This window comes from Nicotiana tabacum, chromosome 12 (genome assembly GCF_000715075.1).
Source record: "Nicotiana tabacum cultivar K326 chromosome 12, ASM71507v2, whole genome shotgun sequence".
NCBI classification, from domain to species: domain Eukaryota; kingdom Viridiplantae; phylum Streptophyta; class Magnoliopsida; order Solanales; family Solanaceae; genus Nicotiana; species Nicotiana tabacum.
In genome coordinates, this window is record NC_134091.1 from 41,374,612 (window position 1) to 41,386,978 (window position 12,367).

Sequence of the window (12,367 nt, forward strand, 5' to 3'; positions counted from 1 at the left end):
AAAACTGGCTAGCCCGTGCTATTTTGACCTTTTTTCTCGGAATTTTTTTTTTAAATCAATCTTTGGCCATGAAAATTTTATTTTTTTACTTGAAGTTGAATTTCGGATTTTTTCAAAAATTCGAAAAACTCCGAAAAAACTATTTTTTAAATTTTCACTTCAAATCACTCACAAAAAATTAAAAACAACTCCAAATTATATTCATATCCAAACATAACTTTAATTTTCAAATATTATTTTCACTTAAAAAAATATTTCACTTTTTCCGAAATTTCACAATTTTTATGTCCAAACGGCCACTTCATACAAATTTTTCTTGCCCCAGCATCAATCAGCCAAATACTATATTTGTCGCCACCAGAAAAAAATTGTTTTAATCTTTAAAAGCAATATCCTCATTTTCATTTTGAAAACGCGACACTCCATCAACCTGTATGACTACTAATCACCATCCTGTCTAGCAATCAGTAGCCACCACAAAATATTTGCAATATCTTATCCATAAACACATAAATTGAGGGGCCGACCCACGTAATGGTAAGCAGGTTCAATTAAATTCATCTTGCCAAAAAATAATAGTATGTATATATATAAATTACAGCTAAAGCAGGATAATTAAAGTATAGATATTATATTTAAATCCACTTTGACAAAAAATGTGCTCCTGCAAAGTAGTCAAGAGAGCTCATAGTATTTTTTTTTTTTTTTTGTATAGATAGCAATAAGAATCAGGAGGAAAAAAGATAGCAGCAAAAATGTGCAATGGTAGTCTAGTATAACAGTCATTTCAATCAAATCAAATTATTTGCCTGGTATATATTTTGATGTTTTCTTTAATTTACTTTATAGTTTATTTTCTTTACTTCAATTCAATAGAAATTATGTTGAAGTTTATTTTACTTCAAAAGGTAATTTTAGTTCTCTCTTTCATAAATTTTGCTAAGATTTGCAAATATATTTGTTGAAATTATTTATCATTTGTTAGTTTAATTTAATTTAGTTTATGTTGAATTTTTTTTCATTGTTTTATATTTTTAATTTTTTATTTAGTTCATAAGCTCTCTTTCTTTTATTATTAATGTTAATTTAATTTAGTTTGTAATCTTTTTCTTATTGTCTTCTTTTGCAAATAATAATTTATTACTTATAAATACTGAAAATATTTTATAATCGACGAATTTTAAAATTGGACAAAATTATTTTTGTTAAAGGTCAATAAAGTAGCTAAAGTTAGATTGGTTAAATTAAAATAAGCAAAAAATTATTTAAAATATAAAGCACCGACTTTAAGAGGCATTAATTATGAGATTACAATGTGAACAATAAAGACAAAAAAACTTGCTAATCGTGTCTGATACCATTTATATTAGTTATGGACTTCTCTGATTGAGTCCGCTTGAACAAAATTCTAAATTCGTCGGTGCATAGACATCGACACCCTTTGAAAGCAGTGACGGCTCTATGGTGAAGCAAGTAGAGTACTTGCTTTAGGCCCCCAACCCCCCCCCCCAAACCCCCACCCACCCCCGTTTTTAGCAATAATAGAATTATGATTTCTTTATAATAAAAAAAAGATAGAGTACTTTTAGTAGAAAAGTAAATTCTTTCATATAAAGAGAAAGATAATTTTGTTAAATTTAAATTTAAATTATCGATGTCAGAAGGATTATTATGGAATGTATGAGATTGTATACTATCTCTTTAATTTCTTTCTTATTTTCTTTCAATTCAACAGTTCTAAAGTTTTATTGGTAAAAATTTAAGATCATTAGATGACGAGAACTTAAAAACATATTGTCTTAACCTTGAATGTTCCTTAAAATATAGTAGTCACTCTAATATTGATGGTTTAGACTTATTTTTAAAATTAAAAATATTTTTAAAAAATAGTACAAGTAGAAAATAATACTCTAATTGACACATTCAATCAAATAAAAAGACTTAATTATTTTTCAAATGCATTTATTTCTTATAAAATAATATTAACAGTTCCTATAACAGTTACCAAATAGAAATAAGTTCTTTAAAATTAAAATTAATAAAATCTTACCTAAAATCAATAATTCTCAAGAAAGATTAAATGAGTTAGCGATATTGTCATTTGAAAACAAATTATTAGAAGAAATCGATAATAAGAACATTAATTACAACTTTATATCTCAAAAGGCAAGAAATATATATATTTTTTTGGGGAAAAATATTTTTTACCTTTTAAAGTTAAGCCCCCAAAAAATTTTGGCTTTATGCCACTAAAATGCTTGAGCCGTCCCTATTTGAAAGTACACTCATAAACACTGTTAAACTTTATCGCCGCCCCCTTAACTACCACATCTATATATTATTAAAAGGAGAGGGAAAAGCCCTCCCCTTAAGCCAATTGGTAGCCTAAAAAAAATCACATGGCATAAGTAGTTAATAATTAGTTATTGATTATTGTTTTTGAATTTAAATATTTAAAAATAATAAAATAAAATATTTTAGAATAAAAAATGAAAATTAAAAAAAACTGTCTATTCAAATTTGAGGGTAGTTTCAAGTTGGAGTTTTAAAATTATTTTAAAATAAAAAGCTAAAATTAAAAACAAAAAAAAAATGCCAATTCAAAATTTCTTTGGTTTTCTTAATAATTTTTGTTTTTCTTTTTAAAACTAAAAAGTTTATTTATTCAGAACATATTATTGAAAATAATAAAATAAAATATAAAATATAAAAATATATAGCTTCTATTATATTATAAAAAGAAATAGCATACAAAAATTTAAATAAAGTAATATGCTAATAAAAGTTTCTATTAACAATTCAATAATACTAAATATGGATAAGATAATAATAAAAAATACAAAATAAAAAAGTTATTCGATGCCTATATAAGTTTCTTTAATTTAATAGAGATTTTATTCATTAAAGTTTAGATAATATTATTGAGAACAATCTATATATTATTAAAAGGAGAGGAAAAAACACTCCTCTTAAGCCAAGTGAGAGCCTAAAAAAAGCCACATGACATAATCTTATATTATTAAAAGGAGAGAAAAAAACCCTCCACTTAAACCAAGGGCAACCTAAAAAATGGCACATGGCATAACCTATATATTATTAAAAGAAGAGCAAAAAACACTTTCTTTAAACTAAGTGACAGTCTAAAAAAAAGCCACATGGCATAATCTATATCTATATATTATTAAAAGGAGAGGAAAAAACCCTGCTCTTAAGCCAATTGGCAGCCTAAAAAAAGTCACATGGCATAAGTAGTTAATAATTAGTTATTTAGTTAATAATTAGTTATTGGTTATTATTTTTGAATTTAAATATTTATAAAATAATAAAATAAAATATTTTAGAATAAAAAAACGAAAATTAAAAAACATTGTCCATTCAAATTGGAGGGTAGTTTCAAATTGGAGTTTTTAAATTATTTTAAAATAAAAAGCTAAAATTACAACAACAACAACAAAAAAAAAATGGCAATTCAAAATTTCTTTGTTTTCTTAATAATTTTTGTTTTTCTTTTTAAAACAAAAAATTTTATTTATTCAGAACATATTATTGAAAATAATAGAATAAAATATAAAATATAAAAATATATAGCTTCTATTAAATTATGAAAAGAAATAGCATACAAAAATTTAAATAAAGTAATCTATATCTATATAAAGGAGAGGAAAAAGCCCTCCCCTTAAGCCAAGTGGCAGCCTAAAAAAAAGTCACATGGCATAAGTAGTTAATAATTAGTTATTTAGTTATTAATTAGTTCTTGGTTATTGTTTTTGAATTTAAATATTTATAAATAATAAAATAAAATATTTTAGAATAAAAAACGAAAATTAAAAAAAAAACTGTCCATTCAAATTGGAGGGTAGTTTCAAGTTGGAGTTTTTAAATTATTTTAAAATAAAAACCTAAAATTAAAAACAAAAATATTCCAATTCAAAATTTCTTAGGTTTTGTTAATAATTTTTGTTTTTCTTTATAAAAATAAAAAGTTTATTTATTCAGAACATATTATTGAGAATAATGGAATAAAATATAAAATATAAAATATAAAAATATATATCTTCTATTATAATATAAAAAGAAATAGCATACAAAAATTTAAATAAAGTAATATGCTAAAAAAAGTTTCTATTAACAATTCAATAATACTAAATATGGATAAAATAATAATAAAAGAATACAAAACAAAAAAGTTATTCGATGCCTATATAAGTCTCTTTAATTTAATAGAGATTTTATTCATTAAAGTTTAGATAATATTATTGAGAACAATCTATATATTATTAAAAGGAGAGGAAAAAGCCATTTTCTTAAGCCAAGAGGCACCCTAAAAAAAGCCACATGACATAAGTAATTAATAATTAGATATTTAGTTAATAATTAATTATTGATTATTATTTTTAAATTTAAATATTTATAAAATAATAAAATAAAATATTTTAGAATAAAAAACAAAAATTAAAAAACACTGTCCATTCAAACTGGAGCGTAGTTTCAAGTTGGAGTTTTTAAATTATTTTAAAATAAAAAGCTAAAATTACAAACAAACAAAAATGCCAATTCAAAATTTCTTTGGTTTTCTTAATAATTTTTGTTTTTCTTTTTAAAACTAAAAAGTTTATTTATTCAGAACATATTATTGAGAATAATAAAATAAAATATAAAATATATAGCTTCTATTATATTATAAAAATAAATAGCATACAAAAATTTAAATAAAGTAATATGATAATAAAAGTTTCTATTAACAATTCAATAATACTAAATATGGATAAAATAATCAAGAAAAATACAAAACAAAAAAGTTATTCGATGCCTATATAAGTCTCTTTAATTTAATAGAGATTTTATTCATTAAAGTTTAGATAATATTATTGAGAACAATCTATATATTATTAAAAGGAGAGGAAAAAGCCATTTTCTTAAGCCAAGAGGCACCCTAAAAAAAGCCACATGACATAAGTAATTAATAATTAGATATTTGGTTAATAATTAATTATTGGTTATTATTTTTAAATTTAAATATTTATAAAATAATAAAATAAAATATTTTAGAATAAAAAACAAAAATTAAAAAACACTGTCCATTCAAACTGGAGGGTAGTTTCAAGTTGGAGTTTTTAAATTATTTTAAAATAAAAAGCTAAAATTACAAACCAAAAAAATGCCAATTCAAAATTTCTTTGGTTTTCTTAATAATTTTTGTTTTTCTTTTTAAAACTAAAAAGTTTATTTATTCAGAACATATTATTGAGAATAATAGAATACAATATAAAATATATAGCTTCTATTATATTATAAAAATAAATAGCATACAAAAATTTAAATAAAGTAATATGATAATAAAAGTTTCTATTAACAATTCAATAATACTAAATATTGATAAAATAATCAAGAAAAATACAAAACAAAAAAGTTATTCGATGCCTATATAAGTCTCTTTAATTTAATAGAGATTTTATTTATTAAAATTTAGATAATATTATTGAGAACAATCTATATATTATTAAAAGGAGAGGAAAAAGTCCTCTCCTTAAGCCAAGTGGCAGCCTAGAAAAAAGCCACATGGCATAAGTAGTATCTATATATTATTTTTTTAAAAAGAGGAAAAAACTATCCCCTTAAGCCAAGTGGCAGCCTAAAAAAAAGCCACATGGCATAAGTAGTTAATAATTAGTTATTGGTTATTGTTTATGAATTTAAATATTTATAAGATAATAAAATAAAATTGTTTAGAATAAAAAAACAAAAATTAAAAAAATTGTCCATTCAAATTGTAGGGTAGTTTCAAGTTGGAGTTTTTAAATTATTTTAAAATAAAAACCTAAAATTACAAACAAACAAAAAATGCCAATTCAAAATTTCTTTGGTTTTCTTAATAATATTTATTTTTCTTTTTAAAAGTAAAAAGTTTATTTATTCAGAACATATTATTGAGAATAATAGAATAAAATATAAAATATAAAAATATATAGCTTCTATTATATTATAAAAATAAATAGCATATAAAAATTTAAATAAACTAATATGCTAATAAAAGTTTCTATTAACAATTCAATAATGCTAAATATGGATAAAATAATCAAGAAAAATACAAAACAAAAAAGTTATTCGATGCCTATATAAGTCTCTTTAATTTAATAGAGATTTTATTCATTAAAATTTAGATAATATTATTGAGAACAATAGGATAAAATTTAAAATGAAAAATATTTCAAGAGTAATAAAATATATATCTTTTATTATATTATAAAAAGAAAGTATATTAGAAAAAAATATTAAACAAAGTAATATGTTAATAAAAATTTCTATTAACAATGTAAAAATACTAAATATTGGATAAGTATAATAAAAGAAAAATATAGAACAAAAAAGTTATTCAATGACTATACAAGTCTATTTAATTTAATAGAGATTTTATTCATTAAAATTCAAACAATATTATTTAGAATATTAGAATAAAATTTAAAATAAAAACAGTATTTCAAGAGTAATAAAATATATATCTTCTATTATATTACAAAACAAATAGTAGACAAAAATATAAAAATTTCTATTAACAATACAATTATATTAAATATTGGATAATATAATAAAGAAAAATACATAACAAAAAATAACTAATTGACTATATAAGTTTCTTTAATTTAATAGAGATTTTATTCATTAAAATTCAAATAATATTATTTAGAATATTAGAATAAAATTTAAAATAAAAAATATTTGAACATTAATAAAATATACATCTTCTCCTATATTACAAAAAGAAAGCGTGCAGACAAAAATATTAAACAAAGTAATTTGATAATAATTTTTTTTATTAATAATGTAAAAATACTAAACATTGGATAATAGAATAAAAACAAATATAGAACAAAAAGGTTATTCAATGAATATATAAGTTCCTTTAATTTAATAAAGATTTTATTATTGGGTATATCATATTGACAAATAAGATGACAATTGAAATTATTAAAGCAATACAATCTAATATGTTCAAATAAGTCTGATCATAATTAATTTAATTAATATTAACCGCGCATCGCGCGGATACGACTACTAGTTAGGAATAATTGCACCACTTTTTTATTTAGGAAAATCAGAAAATAGATGTTCCAAACTTTCTGGATAATACCTCTAGTAACGGGTCTCTTTAATTTCATTGTTTGGGTTTCGAAATCTATAATAAAAATTTCTAAGTTTGAGTTTTGAGTGTTGGTTATATTTTAAATTAGGAGCTGAAATCTTAAGCTTAAATCGTGGCGCACTGTTTTAGACGATTTGGTATTGGAACACTTGAATAACTTTAAAGTTCTTTGTGTGGCTGGTAGTTCGAGCTTGAGCGAAGAAATTTGAGATTCGTCATTGATGAATAACCTTTGAACTTCGAAAGTGAATTTAAGATTTGAGCTAGAAGAGGATGAATTGGGCATCTTTTCTTTGCCGATATTTGCTCGGATTGGTGCTTGCAATTTGAATTAGTATTATTTATCAAGTTTCAGTACACATCTGAAACATCGATTGAGGAAGAAGAATCTCATTGCTGAAAATCTAAGAGCTTGGTTCATTAAAAAAAAATTAAAAATCTATAGTTAAACCTTGTAGGTCTTGGGATTGAATCAGATTAGAGGTTGATTGAGACAACTTTTGACTAAATTTGGTCGATATTTTTGAGCTGAAAATGCAGTAATAATTCAGTTTTAGCAATTGACATTATAATAAATGAGGCTTTTAGCGGCAATAAAATTGCTACAAAAAACTTTTCCGGTAATTAATTATTTGTCGTTGTATCTAGCATTATTAGAGACTTTTGCGGCAACTACATAAAGTACTGATAAAGGTCTCAACTATTGCCACTAAAAGGTCTAAATTGTAATGGCATTTATTTAGCGGCAATAACTATGGACTTTAATACTACCCTGAACCAACCAATTATGAAGAATATTTTAAGATTTTTTTACTTTCTTTAAAGTAAGAACCAAAGAGTTAAAAGATACTCGATATAGGTGTGGGTTTTGTATGTGTTACGAGATATTTGGTTAGAAAAGAAAAATAAGTCTGGACGCTTAAAAGACATCATATGTATGTGGGGCTCGTCAAAATGAGGGGTAAAAATGCTAAAACGAGTAACGTCAAAGGTAGAAAATATTGAATAGTATAACGAGGGGAATAAATAACTAATATCTTGTAGTAGAAAGGTGTATATAACCCCTCTCCGTTCATTTTTTGTTTTTTATCGTCGCCCAAGTAAAGACTACTACGGGCCAACTGAGATTTTTTTATTCCTATACTATATTTGAAACTTATTCATCCAGATTGTCTAAGTTTTCCTATTTACTAGAGCTAAGAGGATTCTTTTTACAAATTATATACATTCCCCTTAAAAGGCTCACAAACCGTAATTAGTGTCTTCAATTAAGGGATTCAGTCACACACTTCTTTCTTTTTCCTCTCCTCTTCTCTCTACTTTTTCCACTGCCGCCTCCCTCCATATTCTTCGCAGTTGATATTGAATTAAATTTTGAAATTTGTCTTAACACATAGGAACATCAAAAGATGATCCACTTCCAGATTAAAGTTTCTTCATAAGCTCCTTTTTTAATGGACATTAGTGCACTTTGATTTCATTACGAGGAAACAAAAGTATCATCTCTAGTACTTATATGTCTGTGAAAAACACCCCTTGAGTATGAGTATATATTTAAGTCTCTAAAAACTTCACCAAACGAGAGGAGTTTTTATTTATAAATATCTATGGCGAAATTAGGGAATAATCAAGATAAAGGCACAACCTGGCAGGATAATTTTAATACAACTTTCATATAATATTCATACAAAATAATATAACTACAAACAGAATACAATTGAAATACAATTTTCAAATAACTTTAGTATAATTTTGAGAGAGTATTTACAACTTAAATATAAATTTCATACAATGACTCATATAGTATACAACTTGTTTCTAATTTTCATACAACATTCAAACAAAAAAAATACCACCACAACAGAATACAATTTTAATACAATTCGCATACAAATTTCATACAGCTATAATACAACTTTAATACAATTTTATATGCACATTGTATGTCATGTGTTGTTCTTCATCGGGTTTCAATATAAAAATCCAGCCAAAATCAACTCTAATTTTTATCAAACACCCACAAAATTGAGATATAAACTACAAATAATATTTTTAATCGCTTGCAACAATACCCAATCCAAATAAGTAATATTTTTTGAAAATCCGATTTCGAATTCAAAGCTTCAAAATCTTTTAATTGTTGTCAATGGCTGAGAGTCAAACACCTTCAAAATTTATTGATTGATAATTTTAATTCGAACACCAACTGTGCAACATAAAAGGAAATTGCTAAATTAAAACTTCATAGTCAAATAATTTAAATCCATGAATTCCTTAAATAGAAAAGGATAAATGAGACGAGAAAAGAGAGAGGATCAAAGAAGATCGAAGAAAGAAAAATAGGCGTGATAACAACAGAAATATATATATATATATATATATATATATATATATATATATATATATATATATCAACTTGTAATTAAGTTAAATTTCAATAGTGAGGGTAAATAAGTTTAAAAGGTAGAATAGCTAAATAAAAATTTCGGGCCAAATCTAGTCAAGAAGAAAAGGAAAATTGTCTGACGTGTACATGGCCAAGAACAAATAATGGAGTTCTTCCGGTGACCAATTACCATCAGTAGCCTTTGGTCAAACTTTTAAATTTAGCTTTTTTTTAAAAAGTATTTTTTAAAAAGTTATTTTAATGATAAACTATTTTTTTTTACTTTTCAAAAATTGCTTCTATTAAAAATTATTTTTTTTCTTCTAAAAACTTGATCAAATAACTCATCTCTAAAATAAAAATGAAAAAGTAAGTATACTTTTTTGAAAGAAAAAAAAAACAATTTTGATTTTGACCTTGGAGAAGATTGGTCTCGATTGCAGAGGAGAAGCCGACATTGGTACAAGTAAACTGTTTAATGATTGAAAATGTTGTCATTCTCCTCCGACTAATTTAAGCCATACAACTTATAAAAGATAAAATTTCATTTAATTTCTTTAATGTACCAAAAAAATAAGAGATAGTAGCTTGATTTAATTGCTTGAGTTTTTTACTTTTTTCCATCTCTGTCGTGGTGCTAAGTGATATATAAGTCTTTTACCTTCACATTTTCATATGATATATTTCATTCTTCATAAGAATTTTCTTTTACAATTTTGAATAGGTATAGTACTTTCCTTTTCGTCTTTTCAACGATTCAATTTTTATTCTATTAAGTTAAGCAAATGTCAAAGGTGCACATTAAATATAATAATGAATGTCTAATTTTATTTTAAACCTTGCAATAAATGATATGTATTAAACGCCTCAAACTTCATAAACATTCAACCGTCTGTCCGAGTCTAAGAAATAAAAGAAATACTGCGTGGGACAGAAAGATCAGAAGTTGATATGCTAGCTAGTAAAGAAAATTATCACACAGATGTGAAGTTTTGGAGTAACGGTAAAGTTGTTTGCAAGTGACCTATAGGTTACGGTTTCGAACCGTGAAAGGCTGGAAGCAGTCATTAATGTTTGCATTAGGATTGACTGTCTAAATCACATCTCTTATGTTGCAATCTTTTCACGAACTTTACGTGAATACAGAATGTTTTGTACACTAGACTAATATTGTCATAAATGACAAGATTTCTAATAAGAGTTTAAATTAAAATATTAAATACATAAATATAAAGGGGCAAATATACACCTCTACTTTGGTAGATTGTTCACATCTACCATCCGTTATACTATCGGGGCATATATACCCTTACCGTTAGCCAATTTTTTTTATAAATACCCTCTATCTAACGAAAAGCTACCAAATTAAAAAATATTTTTTTATAAAAAACGATTAATAACCCGTTAACCCCCTTTTATTTACTGCACTTCTTCCTCACATATTAGTCATCTCCTTCGCAGTCACTTGCTGAACTCAAGAAGTGAAAGACATAAAAATACTGACATCCATATATTAATTTATACATTGAGTCCCAATTCTTTTAATATCCTTATTGTATGTTTATTATATTCTACCATTTTCAATTCTTTTTTTTCGTCTAACATCTTTCTTTGTTTTTTTCCACCATGTCGAACTGTACCAAGTATTCACCATGATTTTCTTTCCACCATGACTTGAATGTTTATAGCATCTTATTAGGTTGGCAGATCTGAAGTTTTAAGGCAGCTACCGAAGTATTTCTTCATCCAACAATGAGCCTTTATTGATGAGTATTCACGCACCATGATTGTTATTATGCTTTAAGTATTTGGGCAACAAGTAATTATCGCCAAATCACGCCTTAGAAACCAAAGTTATATTCCAAGCTACGGGACGTGATACTCATAATTTTAGTAACAGATAAACTTATAATGAACAAAAATTAAAAAATAAATAGAGGAGATTCAATTTAATATCAAGATACAGTCTAAGGAATTCATCAAGAATGAAAGAAAGTACACCAACAAGTTGGAAAGCAACTTAACAACATAAGTACACTAACTTCATGTATTAACCAAATGCAAGTATTATTAAAGTATATATCATTTGTTACCAACATACAAACCAACTGTCAAATGTGCATTACATTAGACAAAGGGATGCCATATTATAACCACACACACAAAAAAATAACCGAAAGTGATAACATGACATCCTAATGCCACTATGAACAACTAATAACCAAATATATAAGTTCTTACTGATCTTACTTCCACCATCATTCTCGGTCTCTCTAAATGAATAAAATGAGTCAAGACGTCTCATAAATCTATGTTATGTATTTTTAAATGATAGGTTTAATGGGTTTGGGTTAATGAAATTTTTTTAAAGTAATTATTTTATTAATCTGGTGGCTTTCCGTTGGGTGGAGGGTATTTTTAAAATGACAAAAGTCCAAATATACCCCTGTACTTTCGAAAATGGTCTAAGAATACCCTTCATTATACTATTGGTTATCTATACCCCTGCACTCGTACTTTGGGTTCAAATATACCCTCATTTAAATGGAGGGACACGTGTCATCGTTCCGTTGGCCAATTCTAAATATCTTCTAATTAATTAAAAAGACCCATTATTTAGTACCCGAAAAGCAATTTTCTAAAGTAATTTTTTTTGTAAAAACTCGAAAAAGCTGAATTTTGTTTTACTAAAAACTTTAGAAAAATATTGCTTTTAAAAAAACTGAAAAATAATTTCTAAAGCAATTATTTTTGTAAAAACTAAAACAAAAATGAAAAGCAATTTTCTAAAGCAATGTTTTTGTAAAAACTGAAAAAACAAATATTTTATTTTTTTCCAG